The 24,045-nt window shown below is 41.5% G+C and overlaps 1 protein-coding gene across 2 annotated transcripts in view; it reads right to left on the bottom strand.

Moving 5' to 3' along the window:
• The window catches only part of LOC142650979 (thioredoxin-like), a 96,749-nt gene that overhangs the window by 16,738 nt on the left and 55,966 nt on the right, over positions 1-24,045 (bottom strand). The window lies entirely within an intron of this gene.

Raw genomic sequence — 24,045 nt, 5'->3', positions numbered from 1 at the left:
CAGCTAGAATATTTTCTTTCTTCTCTAAATAAAAATGATTTAAACATCAGGCTTACATGGAAGTTTAGTAGGTCGTGTGTGGAATTTCTTGATGTCTTGATATCGAAGGATGTTGACAACATTGTCTCTACAGACATTTTTAGGAAGGAGACCGCGACCAATGGACTTCTCCATGCCACCTCCTCCCATTACCCAAAGGTCAAGAGAGCCATTCCAACGGGCCAATTTTTAAGAGCTCGGCGTATCTGTTCTAACATGAGTAAATTTGAATATCAAGCTTCAGATATGTCAGTACGTTTTCGTAATCGTGGATACAATCGGAGGGATATAAGACGTGGGTATCTAAGAGCTAAACATACACCATGCGAGGGATTACTGGTGAGTAAACCCAAGTCCAAATAGATTTTTGATCCTAATGTTAGGTTCATTACAACTTTCAACTCTCAATGGGTTGAAATTCGGAATATCATGCAGAAGCATTGGAATGTGCTTCTTACGGATCTAGATCTATCTACTTGCCTGTCGAAGGACCCCTCCATTACTTGGAGGAGATCAAAAAATCTGCGTGATCTCTTGACATCTAGTCATTATATTTCCAAGACTCAAATGAGTCCATTTGGTAGTCGTGGTCCACCCTGGGGATCGTTTAATTGTGGCAGCTGTGCTGCCTGTAAATTTATTGTACGTTCATCCTCCTTCTATGACTCTAAAAAAGATCAGGAATACAAGATTGTGTTCAACATTACCTGTAGAATGGAGGCTGTGATTTATTTTGCAACATGCCCCTGTGATTTGATTTATATAGGCATGACTAGCAGGTCTTTCAAGACACGTGTACTTGAACACGTTAGTAAGATCCGCACAGCAAGTAATACCAAAGATGTTGATCAACTACAGCCGATTCCCAGACATTTCCACCAACATCATTCCTGTGACCCCAGTGGTATAATATTTCGGGGCATTGATAGGGTTAAATTGGGCTGCAGGGGTGGCGATATACGTAAAGCCCTCCTGAAAAAAGAAATGAAGTGGATTACCCTGCTAAACACCACTACACCTTTTGGCCTCAATGAGGCCACTAGCTTCAAACCTTTCTTATAAATTATCATAAGCAGCGCAAATTTTAGTTTTGGGGGATTGCTTATTGACTGTTAATATTACATTATTCTAACTTTAGTTTTGCTATATTCTAGTGTTGCTGGTTTCACTGATGTCATTATTTATCCTGTGAGAGATGTACCTTTCACTGCGAAGACTGCGATTGACCATTTCTTGGACATGCTGTTTGGTGTTATAGCCCTTTGTTACATTATTTTTGTTTTTTCTTATTTTTTCTTATTTATTTATTATTATCATTTTACATTTTTTATTTATTATTTATCATTTATGTATTATTATTTTTTATTCATTATTTTTCTTATATATATTATATAGAAATGTTTCTATTATTTGTATTGTATTATACATTTGTATTTGTATTGTATATCTATGTATGCATCATACACTGTTTGATTTGGTTTTGCACTTATTAACGCCTTCTTTTTCATGCGTTATCATATTTTTTATATTTATGTGTACTTTATTGCACTTTATTATTTATTTTTGTCCTATTTTCACACTTCACTTTCACTATCCTTTTTATTCTGTGTTTTTTTATTATTATTATTGTATTTTTCACACATTATTCTTATTAATACTTAATTTAATCAATTGTTTGTTTTTATTTTCTATTTAGTCCACTATAACTTCTTTACACCTATTTATTTTAGTTGTATCACTTATTGCATATATTCAGATTTTTTGTCTTTTTATGTATTTTTATGTATTTTTTTTAATATATTTATTATTTATGTTATTAACTTAATTCATATTCTTACTGAACTATTTATATATTCACTATTTATAGTTTATGAATTTTGTGTAATATTCAAACGATCTACTATGCACTGATCAGACATTTTTCATCGTATCTACTTATGTTCTATTTATTTATGTTATTATTTGTATATGTTATCCCGTGTATGGGTCTGTTTTTCAAAAGCATTTAATTATTTTGCCTATTTATCTATTCATCATGCAGCATTATCCTATTACTTATTCCCTGATGGTCTGTGTGCTTTATTTGCACAGACGCTCACTGGCGCATGCGCTGTGGGCACTGCATCCCGGAGTGCCTGATTTGTTTGTTCACGTTACTATGGTGACGTGCGTTTCAGTATTTGAGACGCATCGTCACAACGTCGACAGTTTGGCACTTCCTGATGATGCAGTGTTTGCATCATGGCTACGGAGCGCCGCTTTACACGTGCATCCCACAGGTGCCACCAATGAATTAGTTATCACTTGCATTAGTATATAAACCCCCCACGTTTTTAAACTTGATTAGCCTCCTGACGAAGCCGGTCGCAGGCGAAACGCGCGTCGAGGCGTCTTTGTGCCATCTCTTCACGTCCCCTGCTTCCATCATGTCTACAGGTATCTAGGTTTTCTCACCCATTCTATCTGGCATTTATCTATAAATGTTGGTCTGCAAACACGTTATTTATCCTTAGCATATCTGTGCCATGTATACTTTGTAACGGGCAGTATTTCTCCAACGGATATAGCCGCATATACATCTTTTGTCTTATTGACACTCTATTTTACCTGTATCCATGGCATGCTAGTACTGGGACGTTTTTTGAGGTTGGTTGTCTCTTGTGTTCCTCATGGTATGTTGTCATCTTTACCTGATCGCTACTCCTCTTGATATATGATCCGCCGAATTTTTTACTATATCTATTATTGTTATACCATGTATTGTTATGTACTAATAAAGTTGTATATTTTTTACTATCCATGGTAGTTATTTTCATATTCTATTGGGATGTTATGTCCCTTGCGCTTGTGCGCTTGTAGGTTGTTTCCTAATGTGATAGTGACATGTCAGAAGTTTGGATTGGTGGGGGTCCGAGCACTGAGACCCCATCAATCGCTAGAACGAAACAGCTGAAGCGATCATGTGAGCGCCCAGCCGCTTCATGTCTGTTCGGCTTTTTCCGGAAATAAATGTATCAGAGTACATAGACTTTCTATTGAGTCCGTACACTTTGTCAAACGTTTAGCTACACTTTAAATAATAAAATCATGACTGCTCACAGCCACCACTAGGGGAGCTTACCTCATACTGCTGTATGCTCCCTCTACTGGTGGGTACTATGTTAATTTAACTACATGGCTGTGTAAGAAATCGTTAATTTTGTCTAATGTAATTTTAGCTCCAAGTGTGTACAAATAAAATACAAAACAGTGATAATAATGTTACACTGAGTGTACCTTGTCATTGAACAAATTAATCTTTTCTTTTTTGTATTAAAGGGTAACTAAACGTTTGACAAACTTCTGACATGTTACATGTCAGAAGTTTTGATTGGTGGGGGTCCGAGCACTGAGACCCCCAACAATCGCTATTGTGAATAGTATATAGTAAAATGAAGCGGCAGAAGCGCTAATGTGAGCGCTCGGCCGCTTAGTTTCTGTTCGGCTTTTTCCGGAAAGCTGATGTAGCGGAGTACGGGCTCATAGAATTTCTATTGAGCCTGTACTTCGATACATTGATTTCCGGAAAAAGCCAAACAGACACGAAGCGGCTGAGTGCTCACGCTTCTGCCGCTTCGTTTTAGCGATTGCTGGGGGTCTCAGTGCTCGGACCCCCACCAATCAAAACTTCTGACATGTCACTATGACATGTTAGAAGTTTGCCAAATGTTTAGTTACTCTTCAAGGTTATAAATATATTGCGTGTATGAGGGGAAGGTACTATATACTGAATAGTGAAGGAAGATAGATTAGTTGGACAGAAGAAGAATCAGAAAAAGGTGGAGATGTTAGGGTATGTTCACACGGTCTAAACACAGTGAAAAACGCAAGTTGCCAAAAAAAAGTCTGAAAAGCGTGTGATCATACCCTAAGAGGGAACAGCGCAATGAGAGAAAAAAATGCTGGATAGTAAGACTAGTCAGTCCTACTAAATTTATCATACTGCTTATGTCACTTGATAAATGTAGCGCAATTTGAGTAATTTTTGCTGTCTCCCAAAAATATGCATCACTATTGAGAAATCTGCCTCATTTTGCTAAAGCTAAGCTCAAATGTATGTGTGGCAGGAAGAGAATGGAGATGATCCTTTAATAGGTTGCTCAGATCTAAATCAGAAACAATATTTTTGGAAACATACAACAATAAGGACATGTTCAGATGTGAAGGACACTTTCCGCTGCAGATTTTTGTCGCAAATTTAGCAGTAAATTCACAATGAATTTGCATCAATATCTGCATATGAACATGCAGATTTCGTTGCGGATTAAGCAGCAGTGAAAATCCGCAGACTGAGCATGCTGTGGAATTGAAAATCCGCAGTATGCTCTGCTTTCACTGCAGATTTTTTTCTGCTAAAAGGATATGCTGTATGCTACATGTGGGTGGGGTTTTTTCCGCTACAGATTTTTTTCTGTTAAAAGGATATACTATATATTCATGTGGATGGGGTTTTGAAAACCCCATTCACTTGTATTGTACTGTAAATTGCTGCTGATTTGCAATGTGGATTCCGCACTGTAAATCCGCCACGTCTGAACATAAAGGGGTTTTCCAGGGACACTATTTTTTTTCATGCTGGCCAGCGCACAAGCACTGAGGAGTTTTTAATGGGAGGAAAATGGGGCGGGCATTGAAGCGTAAGCAAAGAATTTAACGTGGCGGGTATTGAGGAGACTGTGGACCAATAGGATGCCTCAAACCCGGGTATACGTCAGAAGTCCCGAGTTTGAAGCATCCTATTGGTCCACAACCTCCTCAATGTCCGCTCCGTTCATTCAGGGGGGGATGTGGCACTATCTACAAGGGGGATGTAGCACTATCTACAAAGGGGGCTGTGTGGTACGAGCTACAAGGGGGGACCTGCTGTGTGGCACTATACAGGGATGAGGGCTGTCTGGCACTATCTACAAGAGGGCTGTGTGGCATTATCTACAAGGGGGGTGTGGCACCATACAGGTGGAGGGCTGTGTTGCACAATAAAGGGGGTGGGCTGTGTGGCACTATACATGGGGGAGGGCTGTATGGCACTATACAGGGGGGGGTGGACTGTGTGGCACTATCTACTAGGCGAGGCTGTGTGGCACTATACAGGGTGGAGGGCTGTATGGCACTACAGCGGGAGGGCAGTTTGGCACTACAGGGGGAGAGCTGTTTGGCACTATCTTGGGGGGCTGTATGGCACTATCTACAAGGGAGGGATATGGCACTATCTACAAGGGGGATGTGGCACTATCTACAAAGGGGGGCTGTGTGGTACGAGCTAAAAGGGGGGGCCTGCTGTGTGGCACTATACAGGGATGAGGGCTGTCTGGTACTATCTACAAGAGGCCTGTGTGGCATTATCTACAAGGGGTGTGTGGCACCATACAGGGGGAGGGCTGTGTGGCACAATAAAGGGGGTGGGCTGTGTGGCACTATACAGGGGGGAGGGTTGTATAGCACAATAGGGGGAGGGCTGTGTGGCATTATACAGGGGAGGGCTGTATGGCACTATACATGGGGGTGGACTGTCTGGCACTATCTACTAGGCGAGGCTGTGTGGCACTATACAGGGTGGAGGGCTGTATGGCACTACAGGGTTACGGCAGTTTGGCACTACAGGGGAAGAGCTGTTTGGCACTATCTATGGGGGCTGTATGGCACTATCTACAAGGGGGTCGCACTATCTACAAGGGAGGGATATTGCACCATCTAGAAGGGGGATGTGGCACTATCTACAAAGGGGGGCTGTGTGGCATGAGCTACAAGAGGGGGCTGTGTATATGGCGCCATCTACAGGGTCTGTGTGTGTGGCGCTATCTACAGGGGACACAGTGGCACTATCGACGGAGCACAAAGGGGGCATTATTACTGTGTGGGGACACAAAGAAGGCACGGTTACTGATGGGGCACTTTTATTGTGTTGAGCACTGAGGGCTCATTATAAATGGGGCACTGTGGATTACAATTTTGTTTAGAGGATGGGGTGTGGCTGATGCTGGAAAAAGCAAGAAACCAACATGTCTTTGTGTCAAATTCTGCAGAGTCTTGGCAGGAATAAGTCGTCAGAGTGGTCTGGGCCGGATGGAGAAAAAAAGGGAAAGTGAACGACTCTAATGAGAGAAACATCACCTGTGAGTCACTGGATATAAATGTGCTGTAATCACTTATATTGCCTGCAGAGCTCCTGTGTATAACTGACTTCTACCGCTAAATGGTCACTATATGGTGGTAATATAGGTCTTTGTATAGGTTTTTTTTTATTCAGTAACAGTATGGGGGTATTATTCAGTAACTATGTGGTTATGGTGTTGAGCTATTATTTAGTAACAGTGTGAGGGTATTATTCAGTCACTATGTGGTTATGATGTGTTGGTAATATTCAGTAACAGTATGGGGGTATTATTCAATAACTGTATGGGGGTATTATTCAGTCACTATGTGGTTGTGGTGTGGCAGTATTATTCAGTAATGGTATGGGGGTATTATTTAGTCACTATTTGGTTATGGTGTGGTGGTATTTTTCAATAACAGTATGGGGGTATTATTCAGTCACTATGTGGTTATGATGTGGTGGTATTATTCAGTAACAGTGTGGGGGTATTATTTAGTCACTGTGTGGTTTTGATGTGGTGGTATCATTCATTAACAGTATGGGAGTATTATTCAGTCACTATGTGATTATGGTGTGGTAGTATTATTCAGTAACAGTATGGGGGTATTATTCAGTCACTATGTGGTTATGATGTGGTGGTATTATTCAGTAACAGTGTGGGGGTATTATTCAGTCACTATGTGGTTATGGTGTGGTGGTATTATTCGTTAACAGTATGGGGGTATTATTCAGTCACTATGTGGTTATGGTGTGGTGGTATTATTCGTTAACAGTGTGGGGGTATTATTCAGTCACTATGTGGTTATGGTGTGGCGGTATTATTCAGTAACTGCATGGGGGTATTAATCAGTCACTATGTGGTTATGGTGTGGTAGTATTATTCAGTAACAGTATGGGGGTATTATTCAGTCACTATGTGGTTATGGTGTGGTAGTATTATTCAGTAACAGTATGGGGGTATTATTCAGTCACTATGTGGTTGTATTATTCAGTAACAGTATGGGGGTATTATTCAGTCACTATGTGGTTATGGTGTGGCAGTATTATTCAGTAACAGTATGGGGGTATTAGTCAGTTACTATGCGGTCATGGTGTGGCAGTATGATTCAGTTTCAGGATGGGAGTATGTTTCAGTAACAGTATATATATACATTATTATTTTTTTGTGTGATTGGGGACATATGCTTTGGAGCTTGCAACACTCCTGGACTTGCTAGAAATCAGCGATGCAGTTCTCTGTACACCGCCTTCTGAATTGATTGCATTATAAATACAATAATTCAGCATTTGGGGACCCACACTTTGCCCAGGGCCACACTTCGTCTAAACCCGGCCCTGGCTCCCGGGCCCGGTGACTCTGCAGCTGCCTTCTGGTCCGGGCGGTTCTTCTCTGCTCCAGTGCTGATGCTGCACTGAAACTGACACATGACGTGTCATGTGACATTACAATGCAATGTATGTCAGACTCAGTGCTGAAGCAGAGAAGGAGCCCAGAGTGGTGAGTGAAAACCAACCAACACTCACTCCCCAGTCATTGTTCATACTTTGTGGGGACATTATACTGTGTTGAGGGCATTAAAGGGGCATTATACGGTGTGTGGGGCAATATACTGTGTGGGGACATTATACTCTTATGGGGCATTTTTTTTATGATGGGTTGGGGTACCGAAAGAAAATTTTGCACAGGGCGCCATCTATCCTAAGACCAGCCCTGATTGAGTTTAACGGGTTCCGTCAGGCTTCTGCCATAGTGTCCGTCATTTTACTGGAAAATATAGTGGCGCAAATTGCACTGATTTTGCTGTTATTTTCGTCCAGATCTGTGACAAAGGCTCCTAACAGAACCTCCGACGCAGATTTGAGCAGAGCCTTAGTCATTGAATGGTGACTGATTGTTTTACCCTCCATTGTCTAGTCAAGCTTTAGGGGGGATTCACACGAGCGTGTATTCGGTCCGTGCGGGCCGCGTGGTTTTCACGCGGCACGCATGGACCAATACAAGTCTATGGGGCAGTACAGACAGTCCGTGCTTTTTGCGCAGCGTTTGTCTGCTGCGCAAAATGCGCGACAGGTTCAATAACTCTGCGTATTTCGCGCATCACGCACCCATTGAAGTCAATGGGTGCGTGAAAATCACGCGCACCACACGGAAGCACTTCCGTGGGACGAGCGTGATTCGCGCAACAGCAGTGAAAAGGATGAATGAAAACCGAAAAGCACCACGTGCTTTTCTGTTTCCGAACATCCAAACGGAGTGTCTTTGCGATGAGCGAAGCCGGACAAGCGTACCGAACTTCACCGGGTTCGGCCAAACTCGTTTTGGCCGATCCCGGCAAAAAAATTATCGGTACGCGACGTCAGGAGATAGTCACTGTCCATGGTGCTGAAAGAGTTAAACTGTTTCAGCACCATGGACAGTGACTTGCGATCCCAAAATACATTAACCTGTAAAAAAAAACCGAAGTTCTAACTTACCGATTACTCCTGTCTCCTTCCTGCAGTCCGACCTCCCGGGATGACACTTCAGTTCAAGTGACAGCTCCAGCCAATCACAGGCCAAGCACAGGCTGCAGCCAATCACAGGCTGCAGCGGTCACTTGGACTGCTGCGTCATCCAGGGAGGTGGGGCCCGATGTCAAGAGAGGCGCGTCACCAAGGACGCGTCACCAAGGACGCGTCACCAAGGCAACGGCCGGGAAGTTCTCGGTAAGTAGGAACTTTATTTTTTTTTTTTACAGGTTTTTCGCTGTTGTGTTCGGCATTCACTGTCGAGGGTGCTGAAAGATTTAGCTCTTTCAGCACCTTGGACAGTGACGGGCGTTGACAAGCCTCATCTCTATGATGCCGGCTGCGCGAAAATCACGCAGCCGCGCATCAGACACGCATGACACACGCAGCTGTCAAATGGTTTTTGCGCTCGCAAAACGCTGCGTTGTTTGCGCGCGCAAAAACGCAACGTTCGTGTGAATCTCCCCTAAATGTGTGTGTATTGGCCTGGTAGTCTAGAATTATTACATCATCACAGCCTTAGGGTATGTTCACATTGGCTATTTTCGGCCGTTTTTCGGGCCGTAAACGGGCCAAAAAACGTCTGGAAAATAGGGAGCACGGGGCTTTTTTTTACGCCTCATTTTAAAAAAACAGCGCATAATAAGACGCCCGCGAAAAAGAAGTGCATGTCACATCTTGAGCCGTTTTTCATTGACTCTATAGAAAAACAGTTCCAAAAACGGCCGTATAAAACGCTGCGAAAAACGCGAGTTGCTAAAAAATTTCTGAATGTCTCCGTATTTTCAGACGTTTCGTAGTAAGCGTGTGAACATACCCTGATGGTTAGTCTGATACCCAGAGAGAAAAGACAATCTTGTGTGCAGCAAAAGTGAACTGATTTTATAATGTCACAATAGTTAAAAAAAATGCAATTTGTCTGTCGTATCAATTTCTCATTTAACTTCTTAATGACCGCCCACCGTCTTTTGACGGCAGGCGGTGCATGTCCTTAGTCTACAGCGACGTCTTTTGGCGTCGCTGTAGATCGGGCTGATTAGTGTTCCTGTGAGTGCTCATCCTCTAAGCAGGAGCTGTAACTAACAGCTCCTCATATTAGAGCAGTCTCCTGAATACAGCTGGGGTCGGAAAACATTCGGACCCGAGCTGTTTACTGCTGCGAACTGCCCGCTTTGATCTCATCATCGGAAACCCAGTGACGTGATCAAACACCGGAGAGTCCCTCTGCAGTCAGCCCTGGGGACCTACAAAGGACCCCATGGCTGTCTGTTCAGTAAGCCTGCTGTTCGGGAACACTATGTGCTGCCCTAACAGCAGCCTGTGTCAGGGTATGTTCACACGCTAGCTGGCTTTTACGGCTGAAATGACAGCCTGTTTTCAGAAGAAAACAGCTGCGTAGTTTCAGCCGTAAACGCTCCTCCTCGTAATATACGAGGCGTCTGTGACGCTCGTATATCTTGAGCTGCTCTTCATTGAGTTCAATGAAGAACGGCTCAAATTACATTGCAAAGAAGTGCCCTGCACTTCTTTGCCGAGGCAGTCAATTTACGCGTCGTCGTTTGACAGCTGTCAAACGACGACGCGTAAATTACAGGTCGTCTGCACAATACGTCGGCAAACCCATTCAAATGAATGGGCAGATGTTTGCCGACGTATTGTAGCCCTATTTTCAGACGTAAAACGAGGCATAATACGCCTCGTTTACGTCTGAATTAGGTCGTGTGAACCCAGCCTCATAGTGACAGAGTATGATGTATTAGCATACAGGAGTGTGCTAGTACATTACAAGTAAAAAATAAAGTTAGAAATAAAGTTATCCCTTAATGGGATTAAAAATAAAAAGTAACATAAAAAAATAAATAAAATAAAAAGTCCAAAAAAAGTCATTATTTTGAATAAAATATATTTTATTGCCCCTACACTGGAAAAAAAAAGCTACACATATTAGGTATCTAAACGACCATAATAACCTGAAGAATTAATCTAACAGTTTATTTTGCGTGAAACATGAACGGGATAAAAAATAAACAAGAAAAACAATGCAGAGAATCACTTTTTCCTATATTCATGCCGTAAAAATAATTTTTTTCTACCTCCAAACTATGAAAAAAAATAATACAATTTCTCCCGCATAAAACAAGACCTCATACGGCCACATCAACTAAAAAAAAAAGTTATGGCTGCTGAAATGCAGAGAGGTAAAAACCTAAAAAATGTAGCTGGTCATTAAGGGGTTAAGCAAAGACTGAAAATCCATATAATTATTAAATAACAATACGTCCGACAAGAAAGGGTGTGGTATAGGTGGAGTACCTAGAATTGTGCCAATACACACCTCTTCAGAGCAGATAATTGGGGTTGAAATTGTGACAGGCATGTAAACCTGATGAAATGACATTGCTTACATCATCAGAAAATAATCTGGATATGCCTTGGCAGCTATGTGAACAAAGCAAAAATCTATGCAGCATACTCGTACTCTTGTTGAATCTTGTCCACAAATATTACTGAAACCTTATAATAAGGAATATGAATATAGTGGGAGCAATATAAAAAAGATTCCAGTGCCATTACACATCATCAAATTCCTTATACTGATAATTTTTGCAGTTGCCTTAATGGCTCAAGCACACAAGCGTATTCTGGCTCCGTATACCCTTCAATTTGTACGAAGCTGTTATATGGCCATCATACAGCAGATCGGAATCATAATAAATATTTGCATATATAATTATGATGCAGCATATGGCGGCACACAGGGTGCCTAGAATGCTCCAAAATTCTGACATAAATTGCTGCAAAAAGTACATTGCATACACCATATTTAATATATGTATTTCAGACACCTTTTGTGCCTTGAGAGTTTTGAAAATTGAAAAAGGCATGGCTAAGATAAATTGTAAAAAGAGCCACATTCATGAAAGATGCTATTTTTTTTATGTAAAATATTGTCATTCATGTAAAATAGCCATTATTTGGCATAAAAGGGAGTTTCAGGAATCTATGACCTGTAAATCTAGGGAAAGGACAGCCATCCCGCAACAGCTGAGAGCAACAGACGACTAGCCTCCTGAGGCCTTATTCACACGAGCGTATTTCATGTCCGTGTTACGCACGTTAAAACAACGGACGTCACACGGACCTATGCAATTCAATGGGGCCATTCAGACATTCAGTGTTTTTCACGCAGCGTGTGTCCGCTGCTTGAAACTCACTGCATGTCCTATACTTGTGCATTTTTTGCACATCACGCATCCATTGAAGTCAATGGGTGCGTGAAAATCACGGACAGCACACGGACATCATTCGTGTGCTATCCGTGATTCAAGCAACAGTTGCTAAAGAAATGATGATAAAAAAAAAACACCCTCAGTTTTTTTTTGCTGACGTAAAAAACGCGTGACATATGGATGACATACGCGCGTAAAAAACGCAGAATCGCACCGTACACGGATGTCACGCGGAACGGCAATGCACGCAAAATGTTGCGTTTTTTTTACGCGCGCAAAACGTACACGCTCGTGTAAATAAGGCCTTATGTTGTGTAAAAAGAAATTGAATGTATTACTGTTTATGTAATCTTTGCTTCAGGTGCGCTGAATGGGGCAGGGCTTCCCCTCGGGTAAAATGCTGCCCACACGTGGCTTTACTCCAGAATGTATTTAGAGGAGATGACTTATCCATTCACTAGAGATATTAGAGTTTAGTGATGGAAAGGGATAAAAGTAACTATTGTAACATCTATACAACAAGTGATTTTTCTGGTGAAGGAGTTAACTTCATGTAGGCCCCAGATTTAGGGGTCTTTGTGGACTTTTGTGCCGACTTTTGTGCCGTTGTTGTGCGTGCAGTTAGAAATAACATACTGTACAACCTCAGGAACTGTCACAGGTTATACCCACATTACATAAGTGATTGCAATTCTGAGAAAATGTAGAGAAATTGCAGTTTTCAGATCATACATTCTTGCAAACTCTCTTTTTCTCTTCAGGAGACAGCCACCTAGCAATAGCTGATGGGTAGAGTAGCACACCCCTGGCAGTAGTCTCATGAATTCGATATACTACAAGGGGCATACGAGTCATATTAATACTTCTGTTGGCCACGCATATAAGCGCATTCCGTCCGGGGTCGCTGTCGCACCAGTCACTGCTGTGCAGGTTTGAACGTGTTACGTCTTTGTGACTGCGGTGCGAGAAACAATGGCTGCCCCACTTGTGATTTGCATGAAAGAAGAGCAGCGTGCAGTGATTCTTTTTTTGTGGTCTGATGGTTTGTCTGGTGCCGATATTTATCGAAGACTTTGTGCACAGTATGGAGAAAGTGTTTTGTCGCGAAGAAGTGTATATGAATGGATAGAGAAGTTTAAGGAAGGTCGCACAAGTGTCAGCCATGAAGGAGCCGGACGCCCGAATAATTTTTGACACCCTCGTAAATTCAGTAACTCCAGACCTGACTAATATGTGTTTATTGTTATAGTATTTCTCCCCTTCAAGTTACTTATCCTAGATCATCATACCAATCATCATCGTCTACACATAAATTGTATGTACTCTCCGTGATATTAGATTTTGGACTACATTTTTAGATACCAACAGTTGATAAATTTCCTGACCTATAATGCAGACATGATTTATTGGATCTGCATTTGATGACGAAATGAACAATTTCAGAATAAATTGATTAGAATCAATAATGTACTAGAATGGTCACTGCATTGTAAGATCAATGAAAACATACTTGACAGTGTCTCCCTTAACACTTTCTAATAGAGATAAGAATTGTTCAGCAGATATAAATACTATATGGGAGTTTTACCTCCCAAATAAGACATACATGGCTGCTTACCATTGAGCCCTGTACCAAGCAGAATATTTTAAGTGAGGTCGTCAAGTTCTGAAGACCATATATAAAGTTGGTTGCCGCTGTTATACACAATATGGACAAAAGTATTGGGACAGCTACAGGAGCTTTTATGTTATCCTATTCTACAGGCATTAATATGGAGTTTGTCCCCCCCATTGTGGCTAAAACAGCTTCCACTTTTCTGGGAAGGATTTCTCCAAGATTTTGGAGTGTATCTGTGGGAAGTTTTTGCCCAGAAGAGATTTTTTTAGGTCAAACACTGATGTGGGACGAGAGGGCCTGGCTCGCAATTTCCATTCTAGCTCATCCCAAAGGTGTTCGATGGGGTTGAGGTCAATGCAGGCAGGTCAAGTTACTAACCAAACTCACCCAACCATGCATTTATGGACCTTGCTTTTGCACTGGGGCACAGTCATGCTGGAACAGAAAAGGGACTTCCCCAAACTGTTCCCACAAAGTTGGAAGCATACAATTGTACAAAATGTCTTAGTAAAGTGGCATAAAGAGGCAATAGGATAAGGTTTCTGGATCACACCAAATGTGTAAGATTAAAAGCTTTCCAATGCAAAGCCATCTGTATGCAACTGAGCTTTGGCTGTTGGCATCTTTAACTAATGTCCTGATGCCTCTCTGCATTATGGCCGCTTGAATTCATCTTATTGTAGGATTTTTAAAGAAAACAGTTACTGCACATACCAATAAACTTAGATTAAGTTTACAAACAATCTGTACCATCGAAAGGAAAAGGCTTTTGTTTTGATGAATTGTAAACAGTTTAACCCCTTAATGACCAGGCCTGAAAAGGCCTCAATGACCAGCTAAAGTTTTTAATTTTTGCCTCTCTGCCTTTCAGCAGCCATAACTTTTTAATCTTTGCGGTGTGAATATGGGAATTAAGCAATTTTCAGCATTATTTTTTTGCTTATTTTTTATCCCTTTCATGCTAAATAACCTTTTAAATTATTTTTTCAGGCTATTACGGTGGTGTAGATACCCAATATGTGTATTATTTTATTTTTTTATGTAATGTACGGGCAATAAAATATATATTATGCTAAATAATTACTTTTTTGGACTCTTGCATGCTAATACATTACACTGTGTCATTATGATACAGGCTGCTGCTAGGGCAACACATAGTGTGCCCTAACAGCAGGCATACTGAACAAACAGCACTGGGGTCCTCTCTAGGTCCCCAGGGCTGACTGCAGAGCGTTCCCCCAGTCTCCGATCGGGAGTCCCCTTTGATTTTTCCGTGGTCACGGAATACGGCGATCAAAGGGTTAAACAGCTAGGGTCTGAGTTTTTTCCAGCTGTTAGGTACAGCTCCTGCTTATACAATGAGTGCTCACTGGAGCGCTCATAAGCCTTTATTACAGAGACGCCAAATTATACCACTGTAGACTAAGGACCTGCACCACCCGCCATCAAATGACAGCAGGTCGTCATTAAGGGGTTTAGCAGTGTAAACTAAACTTTCGAAATAGTGCTTCAATCTTGACACATCAAGCAATGTTAACACAGCAGAAGGTGTTGGCAGTGGGCTAGTCTACCAGGTTAAATTGCAGACTCAATACAAATGAAACTTGCTCACAGGGATAGGGTATTGTTCACATGGAGTGTTTTCAGGCGTATTTCGGGGGGTTCTGTTCCGACGGGCCATTTCTTTACACCTCGTTTTCAAAAAACGGCACGTAAAATGACGCCCGCGAAAAAGAAGTACATGTCACTTCTTGGGACGCTTTTGGAGCCATTTTTCATAGACTCTATAGAAAAATAGCTCCAAAAATGGCCGTTAAAAATGCCGCGAAAATCGCGAGTGGCTTAAAAAAACGTCTGAAAATGAGGAGATGTTTTCCCTTGAAAACAGCTCCGTATTTTCAGACATTTTTGAGTTTGTGTGTGCACATACCCAAAGGGTTGTAGTGTCAGTCGGAGCTGATAATGGATGCCCGCCATGGCAGGGGGTTTAGAGAGAAAGAAGCAGAGGGATGGGTTTTGATAAGACAATGGAATGAGTGGAGTATGCAGGGCTAGGTCAAGTAAAGGTTGGCAACAGGTGGGGGGCGTTAGTTTAGGAGGGGAGTTAGGTGCGTCAAATAAGGCTTCTTTCACACTACCGTAAGTATACGTTTACCTCTTCCGTCAGAGGAAGATAGGATCGAAAGATTAAACGGAAATCAACGGTTCCGTTAGAATTACCATTGATTTCAATGGTAATTCTTTTGTTTCAGTTACTTTACGTTTGTCCTTGTTTGCTAGAATTCTATTTTTTTTAACGGAAAAAAAGTGCAGTCTGCAGAACTTTTGTATCCGTTAAAAAACCCGAAAACCCAGCGAACGGAGACAAACGGAAACCAACTGAAAATAAATAATTAAGAGGGTAGGTGGGGGGGGGGGGGTGCCAGGGCTACACCGTCCATGACGGCGGCCTGCTGCCACTATAAGGGGCGGCGACGCCACTGAAATCAGCCGCCGCCACCCCCTCCTGCACTATAGGCGATGAATGGCCGGGTACGTTCCGTGCCCGGCCATTCAACTACTCAAGCGTCGAGATTACTTCTTTGCGCCACTTGCATCATTGAAAGGCTCTGATTGACAGGGCAAGTCACAGTGCCCTGCCAATCAGCGCCTTTCATAGACACAAGCGGCGCGATGACGTCATCACACCGCTTGCATCATTCAACACGAGCAGAACTGCTCAGAAGAGAGGTCTGCATTGCCACCGGACGGCACAGGAATGGGATTAAGGTGAGTATGTAAAGTTTTTTTTTTGGCATAATAAAAAAGTGAGTGACATTATATACAGGGGGCTCTATCTAAAGGGGGGCTATAAACAGGGGTGGGCTATATGTGGAGCACTATTTATAGGGGGAGATATATGCAGGACACTATATACAGGGGTGGGCTATATCTACAGGGGGGGGCTAAATACATGGCTGGGCTATATATGGAGCACTATAGGGGGAGCTATATGTGAGGCACTATATACAGGGGTGGGCTATATGCGGAGCACTATTTATAGGGGGAGATACAGTGAAGGAAATAAGTATTTGATCCCTTGCTGATTTTGTAAGTTTGCCCACTGTCAAAGACATGAACAGTCTAGAATTTTTAGGCTAGGTTAATTTTACCAGTGAGAGATAGATTATATTAAAAAAAAAAAAGAAAATCACATTGTCAAAATTATATATATTTATTTGCATTGTGCACAGAGAAACAAGTATTTGATCCATTTGGCAAACAAGACTTAATACTTGGTGGCAAAACCCTTGTTGGCAAGCACAGCAGTCAGACAATTTTTGTAGTCGATGATGAGGTTTGCACACATGTTAGATGGAATTTTGGCCCACTTCCTCTTTGCAGATCATCTGTAAATCATTAAGATTTCGAGGCTGACGCTTGGCAACTCGGATCTTCAGCCCCATCCATAAGTTTTCGATGGGATTAAGGTCTGGAGACTGGCTAGGCCACTCCATGACCTTAATGTGCTTCTTTTTGAGCCACTCCTTTGTTGCCTTGGCTGTATGTTTCGGGTCATTGTCGTGCTGGAAGACCCAGCCATGAGCCATTTTTAATGTCCTGGTGGAGGGAAGGAGGTTATCACTCAGGATTTGACGGAACATGGCTCCATCCATTCTCCCATTGATGCGGTGAAGTAGTCCTGTGCCCTTAGCAGAGAAACACCCCCAAAACATAATGTTTCCACCTCCATGCTTGACAGTGGGGACGGTGTTCTTTGGGACATAGGCAGCATTTCTCTTCTTCCAAACACGGCGAGTTAAATAATATATGCAATATGCAAATAAATATATATAATTTTGACTATGTGATTTTCTGTTTTTTTTTTACATAATCTATCTCTCACTGGTAAAATTAACCTAGACTAAAAATTCTAGACTGTTCATGTCTTTCACAGTGGGCAAACTTACAAAATCAGCAAGGGATCAAATACTTATTTCCTCCACTGTATATGTACTGATCTTGGTTCTGATGCTGTATATATGTACTGAGCTTGGTTCTGGTGCTGTATATATGTACTGAGATTTGTTCTGGTGCTGTCTATATGTAATGAGCTTGATTCTGGTGCCGTCTATATGTAATGAGCTTTGTTCTGGTGCTCTCTTAATTTAATGAGCTTTGTTCTGGTGCTGTATATATGTACTGAGCTTGCTTCTGGTGCTGTATATATATTGAGCTGGCTTCTGGTGCTGTATATATGTACTGAGCTTGCTTCTGGTGTGGTATATATGTACTGAGCTTGGTTCTGGTGTTGTATATATGTAATGAGCCTTGTTCTGGTGCTGTATATATGTAATGAGCTTGGTTTTTGTGTTGTATATAGAAGTATATTGCTTGTAAAATTTACCAATCAAGCAATGTGGTGCTGGAGAACCTAGCTACGCCTTTGCCATGGATACACCAGATGACACGGAGGTCAAAGAAAGATGTGGATTATTTTACAAATTAAAATGTCATCTTAGTAAGAGGAAGGAAACGAGGACATTGACGTGTAGTACAACCCCGTCAATTACCTCCAAGCAAAAGTACTGACCTAGTTTCCTTCAATCAAATATCAAAATAAAAGCGCAAAAGACAACTGTAAGGGTATGTTCACACGCTGAGAGGCATTTACGTGTGAAAAGACAGACTGTTAACAGCTGCCTCGTTTCACACGTAAATGCTCCTCCTCGCATTTTGCGAGCCGTCTGAGACGCTCGTAAATCTTGAGCTGTGCTTCATTGAGTTCAATGAAGAACAGCTCAAATTACGTGGCAAAGAAGTGCCCTGCACTTCTTTGCCGAGGCAGTCCATTTACGCGTCGTCGTTTGACAGCTGTCAAACGACGACGCGTAAATTACAGGTCGCCTGCACAATACGTCGGCAAACCCATTCAAATGAATGGGCAGATGTTTGCCGACGTATTGTAGCACTATTTTCAGGCATAAAACGAGGCATAATACGCCTCGTTTACGCCTGAAAATAGGTCGTGTGAACCCAGCCTTACACAAACACGTATATAGGTTAGGGACTGAGTGTGACTCCAGAAGCCTGAATACTTGCAGCGGGACAAGGTTCAACCAGAATGTTGGAATGCTAGATAGGGATTTGTCTAGGTAAGATGGTATAACGCTTAGAGGAGCAAGAGGTGATAGAACATCTATTTCTAAATTCAAAGCTTTCTTATTGCATTAGACCTTCAGACGGCCCTTAGTCAGAAAACTTGGAAAACTAAATCTCATGCAAGGAGATACTTTGACCCAGAAGTATGCCCATGGGTTCTTCCCTATCAAGTGCCTCACAATATTTTTGTGTGGTGGTGCTATTATAGCATTAGCTAACTAAGTTCACTTAAAGATGCTCTGTCACCAGATTATAAATTCCCTATCTCCTACATAATCTGATTGGCGCTGTAATGTAGATAACAACAGTGGTTTTTATTTTGAAAAACGATAATTTTTGAGCAAGTTATGAGCAATTTTAGATTTATGCTAATTACTTTCCGGGGGTGTTTTTACTTTTTACCAACTGGGCGTTGTACAGAGGAGTGTATGACGCTGACCAATCAGTGACCAATCAGCGTCATACACTTCTCATTGTTCCAGTCCAGCATGATCCACAGCACAGTGTGATTGTGCAGTGAAAGAAGCTGGGCTGGAACAATGAGAAGTGTATGACGCTGATTGGTCACTGATAACATGTAGTGTTTTCAGCCATAAACCGTAACCGTAAACGTCCCGAAAAAATGGATGAAAAATCGGAAGCAGAACGCCTACAAACATCTGTCCATTGATTTCAATGGGAAATACGGCGTTCTGTTTCGACGGGGCGTATTTTACGCGGACGTTTTTCATGTGCATGTCACTTCTCGAGACGTTTTTGGAGCCGTTTTTCATTGACTCTATAGAAAAACAGCTCCAAAAACGGCCGTAAAAAATGCAGTGAAAAACGCGAGTGGCTTAAAAAACTTCTGAAAATCAAGAGCTGTTTTCCCCTGAAAACAGCTCCGTATTTTCAGGCAGTTTGGATTTTGTGTGTGCACATACCCTAAAAGTTCACCCTCTAGTAGTATAACTAAACTTGCATATGCAGTGATCTGTTTATAAACCAATATACAGATGTAGCCATTTTTATCTTGACTTTTAACGCATTAAATACAGTGTCAATAAACTTTAACTTGACTTTTTCAATGGCTTTGTTTCTGTGATATCATGCTGCAGCAAGTTATCAGAGTGAAGCTAAACGTGGCTGCATCTGTACAAATACTTTAACCCCTTCCCTCCGCAGCCATTTTTCGGATTTTCACTTTAGTTTTTTCCTTCCCACCATCCAAAAGCCACAACTTTTTTTTTATCGTCCATAAAGCCATATGAGGGCTTGTTTTTTGCGGGACGAGTTGTAGATTTTGACGGCACCATTTATCGTACCATATAATATAGTGGGAAACTGGAAAAAAACATTATTTGTGGGATGGAGTGGGAAAGAAACAGTGATTTCTCCATTTGGGGGGGGGTTCATTTATACGGTTTGTACACAGTGTGGTAAAAACGGCATGTTAACTTTATTCTGCTGGTCAATAAAATTGCAGCGATATCAAATCTATATAGTTGTTTTTATGTTTTACTACTTTTACCAGGAAAAACTGACTGTTAAAAATAAAATTTGTTTATTCGTCGCCATTTTTTGAGAGCTATAACCTTTTTTGGGTTCCGACAGTTGAGCAGTATGAGGGCTTATTTTTTGTGCTTGAGCTGTAGTTTTTATTGGTATATGAGACTTTTGGATTACTTTTTATTACATTTGCTGTGGGAGATGAAATGACCAAAAACAGCTATTCTGGCGGTTTAATTTTTGTTTTATACGGTGCTCACTGTGCGGGTTAAATAATGTTATATTATAATAGTTCAGACTTTTGCGAATGGGGCAATACCAGTCATGTTAATTATTATTTTTTTTTTAAATTGTGCTTGGGGGAAAATGAGAAAAGCTTTTTTTTTTGAACTTTTAATATATATTTTTTAATATTAAAAAAACTTTAACTGTATTTAACTTTTTTTTACTAGTCCCCCTAGGGGTCTTAAACCAGCGATCGTTGGATTGCTTGCATGATATACAGCAATACTAATGTATTGCAGTATATCGTTATACTGATAGCCTCCTATGAAGCCCTGCTGAAGGCCGGAGGCATGACTTCAAAGGAGTTAAAAAATGGCAGACCATCGGCAGCCCACGATCACGTGTTTCTAACCGCTTAGATGCCGTGGTCGCTTTTGACTGCGGCATCTAAGGGGTTAATTAAATGAGCGGGATTGCACTCATTACACAGAAGTGTCGGCTGTTACACCCAGCCGACACGCTCGTTCTATGGAGCGGGCTCAGCCCGTGAGTCCGCTCCATACTGCCCCACTCGACCTCTGCCGTATATATACGGTGGATGTCGGCAAGGGGTTAATTTTAAATCTGAAATTTCTCCCCAAATTCAAAATTCTGTGTCAAATACAATGAATGTTTATCTGATAGGCGGTCAATAATTGTGATTTTTCCGGAATAAACTTTTATTAAAGGGGTTTTCCACCCAGGAAAAATTGATGACCTATCCTCAAAATAGGCCATCAATAGCTGATCGCTCAGGGTCCGACTACGAGAATCCCTGCCGATCAGCTGTCTTGAAGGGGCCGCAACGCTCATACGAGCACTTCTTCCTCTTTATTTCGTTGCTCGTATTGTGAATCCCAGACACAGCAGTAGCGCCCATTCACAGTATTACAACCTTCTCCCATCAAAGTGAATTGGAGAAGGCTGCTATACTGTGAACCGCCACTACATCTGTGTTGGCGATTCACAGTATGAGCAGTGACTGGAATGAAGGGGAAGCAGTGCTCGTACAAGCGTTGCGGCCCCTTCAAAACAGCTGATCAGCAGGGGTCCAGGCAGTCGGACCCTGAGCAATTAGCTATTGATGGCCGGAAAACCCCTTTAAATGTCAATCACACATATAGAGGAGGTTCCATCAGAAGGAGGGCCAATAACTGGAACCCCATCCTATGTTGCAAACCAATGCGTCTCTGTTCCCTATGTTCGTTGAAAAGGAGCCCCGCATGTGTAGTCGCATCTCTCATTAAAAGGTCCACAGAAAGTAGAAAGAATAAAAAAACAATTAGACTAAATAAGGCACCATTGCACATCATGCACAGGAGATCCACCTTCCTATACGTCTTTTTTAACCCCTTCAGGACCAAGCTCATTTTGGCCTTCAGGACCAGCCCCATTTTTTCAAATCTGACATGTGTCACTTTATGTGGTAATAACTTTGGAATGCTTTTAACTATCCAAGCGATTCGGAGATTGTTTTCTCGTGACATATTGGACTTTATGTTAGTGGAAAAATGTGGTCGATAAATTCATTGCTTATTTGTGAAAAACACCAAAATTTAGCGAAAATGTGCAAAAATTATGATTTTTCAAAATTTTTATGTATCTACTTGTAAAACAGATAGTAATACCACTCAAAATAGTCACTAGTTAACATTTCCCATATATCTACTTTATATTTGCATCGTTTTTTGAATGTCCTTTTATTTTTCTAGGACGTTGTAAGGCCTTATTCACACGAACGTGTTTTACGTCCGTGATAAGCGCGTGATTCGCGCTACAGTTGTAAAATAAATGAATGAAGAAAAAAAGCACCTCCTGCTTTTATGTTTGTAAACATAAAAACAGAGTGTCATAACGATGCCATATGCGTGAAAATCACGCAGGCACGCACCATTCCCTGATGCCACACGGAACTGCTACATGCGCAAAACGCCGCATTTTTTGCATTAGAGAAGCAAAATAGCATTTAGAGGATTTTGGGGCCTCCTTTTTCTAAGAATATATTTTAGGCACCATGTCAGGTTTGAAGAAGTCTTGTGGAGCCAATACAGAGGAAACCCCCCAAAAGCGACCCCATTTTGGAAATGACACCCATCAAGAAATGTATCTAGGGCTATAGTTAGTATTTTGACCCAACAGTTTTTTTGCAAAATTTATTTGAATTAGTCTATAAAAATGAAAAAAACATAGACATTTTCTAATTTTTACACAAATTAAAGGAGAAAAAGCACCCCAACATTTGTAAAGCAATTTCTCCCAATTACGGCAATACCCCATATGTGGTAATAAACTGCTGTTTAGACCAACGGCAGGGCTCAGAAGAGAAGGAGCGTCATTAGGATTTTGGAGTGCTGATTTTGCCGGATTGGTTTTCAGTGCCATGTCGCGTTTGCAACGCATTGGAGGGACGAAAACAGTGGAAACCCCCCAAAAGTGACCTCATTTTGGAAACCACACCCTCAAGTAATTTTTTCTAGGGGTATAATGAGCATTTTGACCCCACAGTTTTTTTGCTGAATTTATTGGAATTAGTCTATGAAGATAAAATTCTACTTTTTTCTGAAAAAACAAAGAATTTTCAAATTTTTACAAGGAATAAAGAAGAAAAAGCACCCCAACATTTGTAAAGCAATTTCTCCCGAGTACGGCAATACCCCATATGTGGTCATAAACTTCTTTTTGGACACAGGGCAGGGCTCAGAATGGCATGCAGACTTTGCTTGATTGGTTTTTAGGCGCCATGTCGCATTTGCAGAGCCCCTGAGGTACCAGTAGAAGTAGAAACCTCTGAGAGGTGACTCCATTTTGGAAACTAAACCTCTCAGGGCATCTAGGGGTGTAGTGAGCATTTTGACCCCACAAGTGTTTCATAGATTTTATTAGAATTAAGCAGTGAAAAAAAAAAATTTAATTTTTTCCAAAAATATGTAGTTTTAGCTCTCAATTTTTTATTATCTCGAGGGGTACTAGGAGAAAAAACACCACACAATTTGTTACTCAATTTCTCCCAAGTATGGCAATACCCCATGTATGGCCCTAAACTGCTGTTTGGGCACATTGCAGAGCTCAAAACGGAAGGAGCGCCATTTGGCTTTTAGAGCGCAGATTTTGCTGGATTGGTATATGGGCATCATGTCGCGTTTGCAGAGCCCCTGAGGTACCAGAGTACAGTAGAAAACCCTGAGAAGTGACCCCATTTTGGAAACTACAACCCTCAAGGCATTTAACATTTGCCTGGACATATGACAGGGCTCAGAATTGAAGAGTACAATGCCCAATTGAGTCCTATTTTGGTTATTTTTCACAGCATTGACCCACAATTACAAGGCTCTGAGGTCAAATAGTAAAACAAACCCCAAGTAGCGACCCCTATTTTGGAAACTGCACCCCTCAAGGCATTTTTTTAAGGGGTGTAGTGTGCATTATGACCCCAATGTTTTTTTTTACATTTATATTGAACGATCAGCGGATGGTGCAAAATTAAAATAGCAATTTTCCACTGATATGCCATTTTAGTGCCCAATATGTTGTGCTCAGTTTGTGCCACTGCAGACAAATATCTCATAAACTGTTAAGCGGGTTCTCCCGGGTTTGGCGATGCCATGTATGTGGACGTAAACTGC

The sequence above is a fragment of the Rhinoderma darwinii genome, chromosome 1 (genome assembly GCF_050947455.1).
Source record: "Rhinoderma darwinii isolate aRhiDar2 chromosome 1, aRhiDar2.hap1, whole genome shotgun sequence".
In the NCBI taxonomy this organism is placed as follows: domain Eukaryota; kingdom Metazoa; phylum Chordata; class Amphibia; order Anura; family Rhinodermatidae; genus Rhinoderma; species Rhinoderma darwinii.
This window is presented reverse-complemented; position numbering and strand designations above follow the sequence as displayed.